Source organism: Euprymna scolopes, chromosome 6, assembly GCF_053919585.1.
Source record: "Euprymna scolopes isolate OS-2025 chromosome 6, ASM5391958v1, whole genome shotgun sequence".
Classification (NCBI taxonomy): Eukaryota; Metazoa; Mollusca; class Cephalopoda; order Sepiida; family Sepiolidae; genus Euprymna; species Euprymna scolopes.
In genome coordinates this window covers 144913878-144924108 of record NC_136487.1, presented here as the reverse complement: position 1 = coordinate 144924108, position 10231 = coordinate 144913878, and positions in this window count along the sequence as shown.

The window sequence follows — 10231 nt, the reverse complement described above, 5'->3', positions numbered from 1 at the left end:
GTGACGTTGTTGAATAATCATTCATGTGTCGTCTTGGCATCGTGTCCAGGAGCAACTACACACTGGAAGACGTAAGGTAATACAATAAACAGATTATAATTTAATAATTAATTTTATTGTCATATCAGCTTTTTATTGATTAATTTAACTTTTCTGATCTAATTAGCTTCCCCCCCCCAATAAAAGTCAGTTGTAAAATCACCGTTTTTTTGTTTTTTGTTTTTTGTTTTTACTTTAGTATTCAAGTAAAAAAAAATAGAATTTTTACTTGCTTAATAATTCGAAATATAAAGATTTTTTTTAGAAATGAGTCACCACTTATCAAGGCCCGGAGGCCACTCGAGGATAAGGATTAATAAGACAATGGGACAATGTCGTAATAATCGTTAGTATGGAAATTTGATAAATTGGATTACTTACGGGGCACGTCTCATCAAGAACTTGTTTACTTTGGACTTGAAGACGACCATGTTATAGTCAGCTGGAAAGCAGGCAAAAGGAAGAGAGTTCCACAGGTGGGCAGTTCTAAGAAAGAGACTTTCTTCATGGAATCTACGATTAAGATTTCCAGCTATGGTATCACTGGTAATGTTTTCTCAATCATTAAATCATTTCTCTCCGATAGGCTCATAAGAGTAGTGGTTGATGTTCAGAAATCAGAGGCCCACAGTATTAATGCGGGAGTCCCTCAAGAGTCCATCCTGGGCCCAACTCTTTTCCTAATCTATATCAATGGTCTCCCTAAACACATACTTAAATCATTCGTTGACATCTATGCTGATGACACGACTATCTACGGCAACACATCAAAGGCTGTAAATGACAAAGTTCTCTCTGATTCTCTTTCCTCTGATCTCTAGCACGTGGTTAATGGGGGAAGAGGTGGCTGGTTACTTTTAATGCATCGAAAACCAAGCTCCTATCTTTACATCATCAACGCTCTGATCCCCATCTGGCATCGATTGAAATGGATGGCTCTCGTCTAGGAGAAGCCCCGTGTTTTGACAAGCTTCTGGGCTTTACCTTTATTCCTGATCTGAAATGAAACACGTACATCAAGTCTGTTGCCAAGGTCGCTGGAAAGATGGTGGGATCCTTCTACCGCTCAAGAAGATATCTCACTACTGATGCAATTCTCTATCTATATAAAAGTCAAATACGCCCAAGATGGAATACTGCTGCCATATCTGGGCAGGTGCTGCTAAAAACAGCCTATCATGCCTTGACAGAGTACAAAATAGACTTCGTGGCTTAGTGGGGGATTCCCTTTTCTCTTCCCTGCAACCCCTCTCCCATAGAAGAGACGTTGCGAGCCTATCTTTGTTTTATCGTTATTTCCATGGCAGGTGTTCGTCTGAGCTCCAATCTCTAGTCCCCCCTCGCAAATCTTTTACGAAAAACACCCGTCTAGCTGAAACCCCTGTCAAAAACTTTCCCCACTCTTTATTTGTGCCTAAATAAAAACGTGGATTCCATGAACAAAGCTTCTTTCTTAGAACTGCACGATTGTGGAACTCTGTTCCGTCTGCTTGCTTCCCACCTGACTACAACCTGGATGTCTTCAAGTCCAATGTAAACAAATTCCTGATGAACCGCCCCCTTAAGTAGACATTTTTATTAAACCCCCACACTAACATGCAATAACCTTTATCCCTGAGTGGCTTCCAGGCCTTGATAAGTGGTGATCACCTTGTAGAAAAAAAGGTTTAGGCACAGATAAAAAGGGAGTTGAGCAGCAAGATGTCTATTGCATTACACTTGAACTTCTGCATGTCAGTACAGTCTAGCAAGCAGGAATCTGGATGAGAATTCCAAAGTCCATCTATCCTAGGGAAGAAACTATTAGAACAGAAGGCTTTCTTCCATCTGGGATTGACCTCGTTCAATAAAATAGCCACCGCAAAAGAGAGGTCAGCACCATCATTATTTTAGATGCGTCGAATTATTTCGATGTGTCTATTCGCGGGTTTAAGTTAAGAATAGGATACGTCATCCTGTCATGAATATGCTTGGAAGAGCATTGTTTTAGGTTTGTGGGCTTCTTTTACGTTGACTTTAGTTTAAAATAGTATTGTCATTGCTAAACACACAGTTTAAATAGACGCATCTTAAGATCAACATTCTTATGCATTTTAATTAGTTTTCAGTCTGTACCGCCCCCAATATGTCATTTAGTTTATTAAGCAAAAATAAAACAATCAATCAAATAAAAAAATTGGTCGTGATTTCGACTCATGATAATTATTTTTCCACCATTACTATATTTCACAGTTTCAAATCACAATTATTTTATTTTTACCATACGTGCTAAAATTGAATGCAATCGTTAATGATAGATAATTTAACTTAAATAAAATTTAATTATTAAAATTGTTTACTTCTCAGCTTTCTAGAGAGCTAAAATCAATGGCTGGGAGTAAACGTGTTTTTGTTATTTTTTTTAAAGAAAGCAAAAGCCATATGTGCTTTCTTTTCTTTAATAAAAAATATTTCTATTATTTAACGAAACCACTGAAACATCTTTAGCAACAGCGGCATTTCACGTACACAAATGACGCCGCTGTCGTGCGATTTGACTTAAAAAATGAAAACAAGATGGAATCCGAACTTTGAATAAAACTGTCGGACGACCGTGTGCCGTGAATCGAGCTGCAGGATAGCAGCTACTTGCTGCTCCGGACTTGGAAACAAGTACCTGACTCTGAGAGAAAAGCCGGTATACGCTCCTATTTCTACTTGCTTGGAAATTTACGTTACCGTGGTTTAGGGATAAAACGACCGTTAATAAATGCCTTGTGTTTCAACTGAAAATGAAAAATGTATCGAATTTCTTTCCTTTATTCTTTTGCTAGACTTTTGTACATAAATTTGGTCGGTGTTAAAACATAACCACAACTTTACATTTAAAGATATAAAAATAGAAGCTGTCGACTATGTAGACTCTTGTCAAGCGACTGTTTTTGTTGTTAATCATTTATCTTTGGAGATATAAAAAAAATTTCTCACGTGTTATAGTCTGGTGAGATGTTAACTAGACTATCCGGAGCTCAGTTTTTCTCATATCTGTGATTCTATAAAATTCTAGAAACCTCCAAGGCGCGTTGACCTGATAACACATCCATGCTATACTAGCAAAGGAATCACTGAATTAACTCCTGTCCTTTTCAAACTTTTCAACAAATGCCCAACCGAGTATTGCTTCTATGATAACCAGAACTTGCCTCCTTAGTACCACTATTCAAGCATTCTGGTTTGAACTGACCCGCTCAATTAGCGCCCCATCAGTTTCCTTCCCTTCTTTACTTGACGCTTTGAGTTTTAATAAATCTAGCGCTAATCCATCATCTTGTAAATGCTAAAATTATTTCTGACCAACAGTATAGATTTAGTCAAACCCGTTGTACTGTGGATATTTTAACCGTCATCTCTGAACGCATATACAATACACGGGATAAGGTAGAGGAAGTTATAGATGTATCACTTAATATATCCAAAGGGTTTTACAAAGTCTTGCATGAAGGGATAGTTAGGAAAGTTAAATCATATGGTATTTACGGACGAATATTTACATAATTAGATCCTGCCTAGACAAGAAAAGAATCCATGTTGTCCTCGATGGCTGTGCGTCCAAAGAACATGCTATTAGTATAGGTGTGCTCTAGGGGTTGATTCCTGGACTTATCATTTCTGATATTAGTAAATAACCTCTCCTGATAAAATTGTCCGAGATATGGATATTTGTTGATGATATCACGCTCTATAATTGACATGAGGAAAATTATTGTACATATATCCAAGGTAATGAGCTTCGCTCGGTAGTGGAATATGGCCGTACGTGGATGGTAACTTTAATGCTGCTAAGACTGAGCTTCTTTCCTTTAACAACTACAAAACCTTGCTCAGCCAATGATTGTCTTGACAAATAACACTCTGCCCACGCGCTCATCTTTAAAACTACTCGGCAGTACATTGATGAGCAACATGGATTGGAGCAAATACATTGAGGATTTTCTCAGGCTGCTACAAAGAAGATGGGTTTTCTTTAACGTGCTAGAAAATTCCTCTCATTAGAGAGTATCATATATATTCACAAAGCTAGTTTCCCCATGCATGAGGTGCCTATGCCATATCTAGGCTGATACATATACCAACAGTGCTTCACTCCTAGACAGGGCACAAAAAAGAGTTTCAACTCTAATACATCTCACACTATCGGTCAACCTCTAAACTCTGTCCCATCGTCGCAATGTTTTATCGCGGTGCCTGTTTACAAGTATGTTAATGGAATGTCGTCTGATGAACTCATAGCACTTGTGCCCCCTTCGACGTAGATACGCCTGACTAACTCAACAGCAGCGAACGTCATTGTTGAGGTTTCTAAAGACCGGAAAATATTCTACTTTAATAGTTTTTTTTTTCTTTTACCACGGACTGCTGGAATTTGGAATTCGCTATCTGTTTCTTGCTTTTTTATTGTATTTACCTGCAGAAGTTTCGATATAATCCGAAAATAAATTTTTCTGTCTAACTCCCCATAGTCTACGTTTAGACACGATCCCAAATAGTTGTCCATTACGATTCAAATGGCACCATGCTTTGTTTTGGGGCGAAAAAGAGTAAAATAAATTGAGTCGCTTTAAATGGAACACGCAGTTTATGTTATAAGGTTATAAGAAATTTATTAGTATTTTTTATATCGTTATACATTTGAATATTACCTTATTTTTTAAGAAAGCTATAACAATGTTTTTTAAGATTATTTCCTGCTGCTTCTAAGAATAAAATGCATTAAATAAATAGAGATTTAGATTTTCTGATTTAATTTTTATCTTTTGTTCTATTTAGATATACTAGCAGGACCTGTGGAAATTCCATAGCGGCATCTTCCATATGTAATATATTGCTGCTGAGCATTCTGTGGATCATCAGAGTGAATGGAAACCCCTCGATATTATTGTAGCTTTGTTTTTTATTGAAACTATATTTATCTAAGTAATCTGGTTAATGTAGTGTCAGAATATATCTAGTTATCACGGTTTATCTCTTATATCCTTATAGGAGTTTGTAACATATTTCCATTGCACGAACAGAAACCCCACGATATCATTACACCATCTTTGGACAAAACAGATACTATCCTTGGATCTTTGTCAAAAGACCAATAATGTATATTTTAGTTTCACGTACAGTCCAAGGCGACATCATTTTATTTTATTTTACACTGCGTCTTTGGCAAAAGGGAGGCCATATTTAGTAAAAAGAAGGAAAGAAGGTGATAACTAGGGTTGTGACAAGATAATATTCTTTTCATAGTTTTGACTCTCGAGTATATATCCGACACAGTTAGTCAATCGAGAACCACGCCACTCTTACTAAAAACATATAAGATATTAACTGATATATACTCGAGAGTCAAAATAATGAAAAGAATATTCTCTTGTGATAGCCCTAGTGATAACATACGACGAACATTGAATTGACATATCTAATCTCGGCATTAAATTAGCATATCTTATATCAGCATGTGTTTCTAGTCATCTTGTACACTTCACTTGCCACTTGTAGTTAACAATGTCGACTCAAGAGAGGTGTGGTTGGAGATTGCGTATCTCCTGCGAATAAGAATTTCACGCGCAGGAACGCCTTCATGGGTGACCATAGTCTGTCAACGACTGCGGGGGGGGGCCTCTTTATACTAACTTAATGTCCGTAGTGTGTTATCGCCTTCTACCCTCTATTTATTTTAATAAATAGGATCTCCTGATCGAATAATTTATAATCTAGAAGCTGTGACACACGTATGTACCTTAGAAGCTACTACGGTATTAATATATAAATCCTAGGTATGTGGGTAAGTAGGAAAATAAGTAGGTAGTTTGGACGGTTAGTCGCGCTTTCGTAAAAACTACCTTGTTTATTATCAAACACACATGTTGAATTAAATAAGATAAAGTGTGTTTATTTTACTATTACGATCAGCATTCATCAAAATTAAATGTCATTCGATGATAGTTATTGATGAAACAGGAATCATTGTCAGTCGTAGGATGAAAACAATATAACGAAATATAATACTTTAAAATACAGACGAGTAATTGATGTCAGAGCTGTTTACTATTTTGAAAGGACGACCATAAAAATCACCGTATTTTCGTCAGTCTGTCATGAATATTGCTATGTTTGCAGGTTGAACCAAATAACGTATAAGACAATACAAATGAAGACTCAACAAACAAAGGTAGATCAATAAGAAGTGTATTTGGAAAAGTATATTTACAGTATATTTACATATTGTTTGTCAAGTAAGAGAGTCTTGGCTGGAGAACATATCTGCTCTCGGCTCGGCCTTCGGTGGCTTCTGGTTAACACACACTCAGACTAACCGAGTCTTGTTATTAATGTGTAATATTATCCACATATGTAATTGAGTGGGTGTCACCACAACAAATATGTTTAAAACAAGCCGGTAGGACTTTTCGGTAGTCTGTCAATCTTCAGTTTTAAGTAACATTGTTATCGCTAGACGCATGGATTCATAAAAATATAAATTCTTGCATATTTTAATTGGTTTTTGTTCTTCGCCATCTCCCGCGATATCCACCATGGTACCCGTCGTACAAGTTGGTTAATTGAAAAAAAATAAAATGCTAAATCAAATAAAAAAAATTAGTCGTTATTTGAGGCATTATAATTAAGCTCGAGTGTTTCAAATCACGATTTATCTCCCTTTGTATTTTTTTACCGTAATGCTTTCAATTTAATGTAACGTTTAATGATAATTTAACGTAAACAAAAGTTTATTATAGAAATAAAATTATCACTTTTTAAAGAACAAGAAGAATAAGTTTCCTTATGACCATTTCCTGCTAATATTTAATTTAGCATTATCGTTTTCCTGGCAACCATAATAAAACTCGACCAAATGTCAGCAGAAAACCGTGGTTCGTCAAATTTAGTTCCTCATATTAAAAATTTCCTATTTTGAGTTGCTTACTCCTTTGTTTGCCAAGTTTGGAACTAATTTTTATGTATTGTGTTTTTATCAAATTGTTATGTGAAAGTATAGAGTAGTTAAGAAAGCTCCCCTCCCCATGTTAAGAATTGCTTTTCTAATTCAAGTTACAGACCCTGCTGAAATAATTAAGTTATTAGGAAGTTGTTCTTAACATAAGAAATGAGTTTGTTAACTATTTTGTATTGCCTAACAATTTAATAAACAAATTAATGAATTTGTGATACTAAAGTCTCGCCAAAATTTATAATACCAATGAAGATATCAGGAACTAAATTTGACCGAGTACTGTCTGCTGACTACAAAGGGTCGCACAATCTCGATATTGTTAAAATTATGTGACTTCACATGTGTTCGGATACCTGTGTTCCTCGCCTCTACCTTCATCATTTCTACATTATTTACTATTTATCGCTTATTTACTAAAAAAAAATAACTTTTTGTTCCATTTTATTTAAATAATAATTTAATTGTGAATTTTAATCAACCATAATGAATTCCGGTTCCTTTGTAAATACCTCAGTCATTTCAACCTTTGATTAATAGTTGGAAAAGAAAAATGAATTACTTTGTGGCCTATCGAAATTTGAAAGGAAATTTGATGTATTTATAATGTCGGCCAGAGAACAATTTCTGGCTTCCACACTCTTCAACTTGTAAAGAATCGAAAAAATTCAAAAACGTTTTACACTCAACGAATTTATAAAATAAAAATTAAAATAGCATAATATTAACAAAATTGGTTATAACTTTATGGCAATTTGATTCAATTGAAAACTTAATGTGCAAATGACACTGTAATAAGAGCGTTTTAATTTCAAATCATGTTTCAAAATAATTTTGTATTGTTAAACAAAACCCAAATAAAAAAATTGGCAGAATCGTTAGAAAATGACCTCCAGTAATGGGCGGCAAATGGATGGTTACATTTAATGCTAGTAATACTAAGCTGCTCTCTTTTAACAATTATAAGACGCCTCTCCAACCATCGATATCCATGACAAATAACATTCTACCTGAGAATTCTTCCTTCAAACTCCTCAACCTAACATTCATGGCCAGTATGAATTGGAACAAATATATTGAGGACATTGCGAAAGCTGCTGAAAAGAAGGTGGGTTCCCTCTATCAAGCTAGAAGACTACTCACATCTGAGAGTATCCTGTACCTTTACAAGGCCACCATTGACCCATGTCTGTAGAATTGTAGTCATATCTTGACTGGTGCATCTACCACTAGCCCCTCCCTCTTGAATAGGTTCCAAAAAAAAGAGTTTTCAATCTAATAGGTGCCACTTTGTCAACCAAGCTGCAACCCCTGCCTTATCGCCTCAATGTTGCATCTGTGTTTCTGTTTTACAAATATTTTAATGGAATTTGCTCTGAGGAACTCGTTGCACTTGTTCCCCCTCTCGACGTACATATCCCCGACAACTCCGTTTAGCAACAAAATACACCCTCTTTATTTTGAGGTCACTAAACGCCAGAAAGCTTTCTACTCTAATATCCTTGCCATCGAACAGCTAGACTTTTGAATTCCCTTCCTGTTGCCTGCTTCCCTGATTGTACTGACATGTAGAAGTTTAAATGTAACGTACGCTAACATCTTGTTAATCTTTCCTAGGCATGGTCCCAAATAATAGCATCTTACGTCCAAGTGGCGATATGCCTTCTTAGGATTGAACGTGAGTAAAAAAAAAGAAGTAAAAATACTTAATGCAATATTTTGTTTTAAATAAATTAGTTTAATTTTAATTGTTCAACTTGACGAACTATTGGAATTTCCCTTTTTTGCCAATTCGAATAATTTCCAGGGCGTAAAATACGCTTAAATATGATATTTTAATTTGTTCAGACTTTGTATATATTATTATAGAGTCGTTATTTCCAAAGTAAAAAAGAAGTATTTAGGTGCCATCAGCTAGAATCGAAAACGTGACACGCATATAAAGTGATTAAAAATTAAAACTAAGATGAATGAACAAAATTTTTACGATTTTTTCAATTTTGGCCCATGTTTTACTCCTTAAAAACAATTTTAACCGGCTAAAGACCCATAAAAATACGGTACGTAAACAAATCTAATAATTTGAAACCCATAGCGCAGCTTTGCGACTTTTAGTGTCGGAGGAGATAGAGTCTGAAAATATGGCGACAGACAGACCGACAGACATATTGTTGTTTATATATTAGATTAAAGTAAATAAAAAATAAATGGATCGACTGTAAGGCGACCCTTAGATTTTCATTATCATTAGTTACTACACCGAAATGTAGATTGCTCCGCTTTCCTATGATCGCCCCTTCTTAATGCCGAGTGTTTTACAGGGACACATAAAGCAACATATTTAATATTTAGTATGGCGCCATCGAGGATCGAACTCCAGTCTTCCTGGTCCATTAGCAAACACTCTAACCAGTGATAACCGTTATTTACCTCATATACAGTCCTGGTCAAAATCATAAGACCACTTAAGAAAGTAAGCGTTTACGCATATTATCGAATTTGTAATCAAACAAATGGTTGAAACCATTGCCAAAACGGAAAATATGATGGAAAAAAATGAAATCTGCTTCATTCGAAACATTAACCCTGATCTAATAATTATTTTTTAAAAAAACAAACATTTTCACCTGGTCAAAATGATAAGACCACTTTAATAAAATCGGCTAGTTTTGAAAAAATGAATACGAAATGCTTTCTATGTTACTAAAAGCAACTTCTTAGTGGATAAAAACATCTTACTAAATTATAAATGGCAAAAGGGAAACCATTATCAGAGTTTGAGAGAGGAAGGATCTTTGAGCTTAATAGGGGTGGACTCTCCCATAGATCCATTGCAAACAAAGTGATTCGTAGCAAAACGATCATCACAAAATATGGGCACAAAAAGAGTCCAGGTCGACCAAAAAAAATAAGTACATCACTGGATCGTCGTATCAGAAGAAGTTAAAAAAAACTCCAGTATGAGCTTAAGTCGATTGAAAAGCCAAACAGCAGCAGAATGTAGTCCTAAAACTATCAGAAGGCATCTGAAAATGAAGGGTTTCAATCATTTAAAGCGACTGCAGAAACCACGTCTTCTTGAACAGCACAAAACTAACCGACTTTAATATGCCGGCAAATACCAGACTTCGGATGTGGAGAAGTGGGAAAATGTAATTTTCTCCGATGAGAAAAAGTGTAATCTAGATGGTCCAGATAGATTTCAACACGATT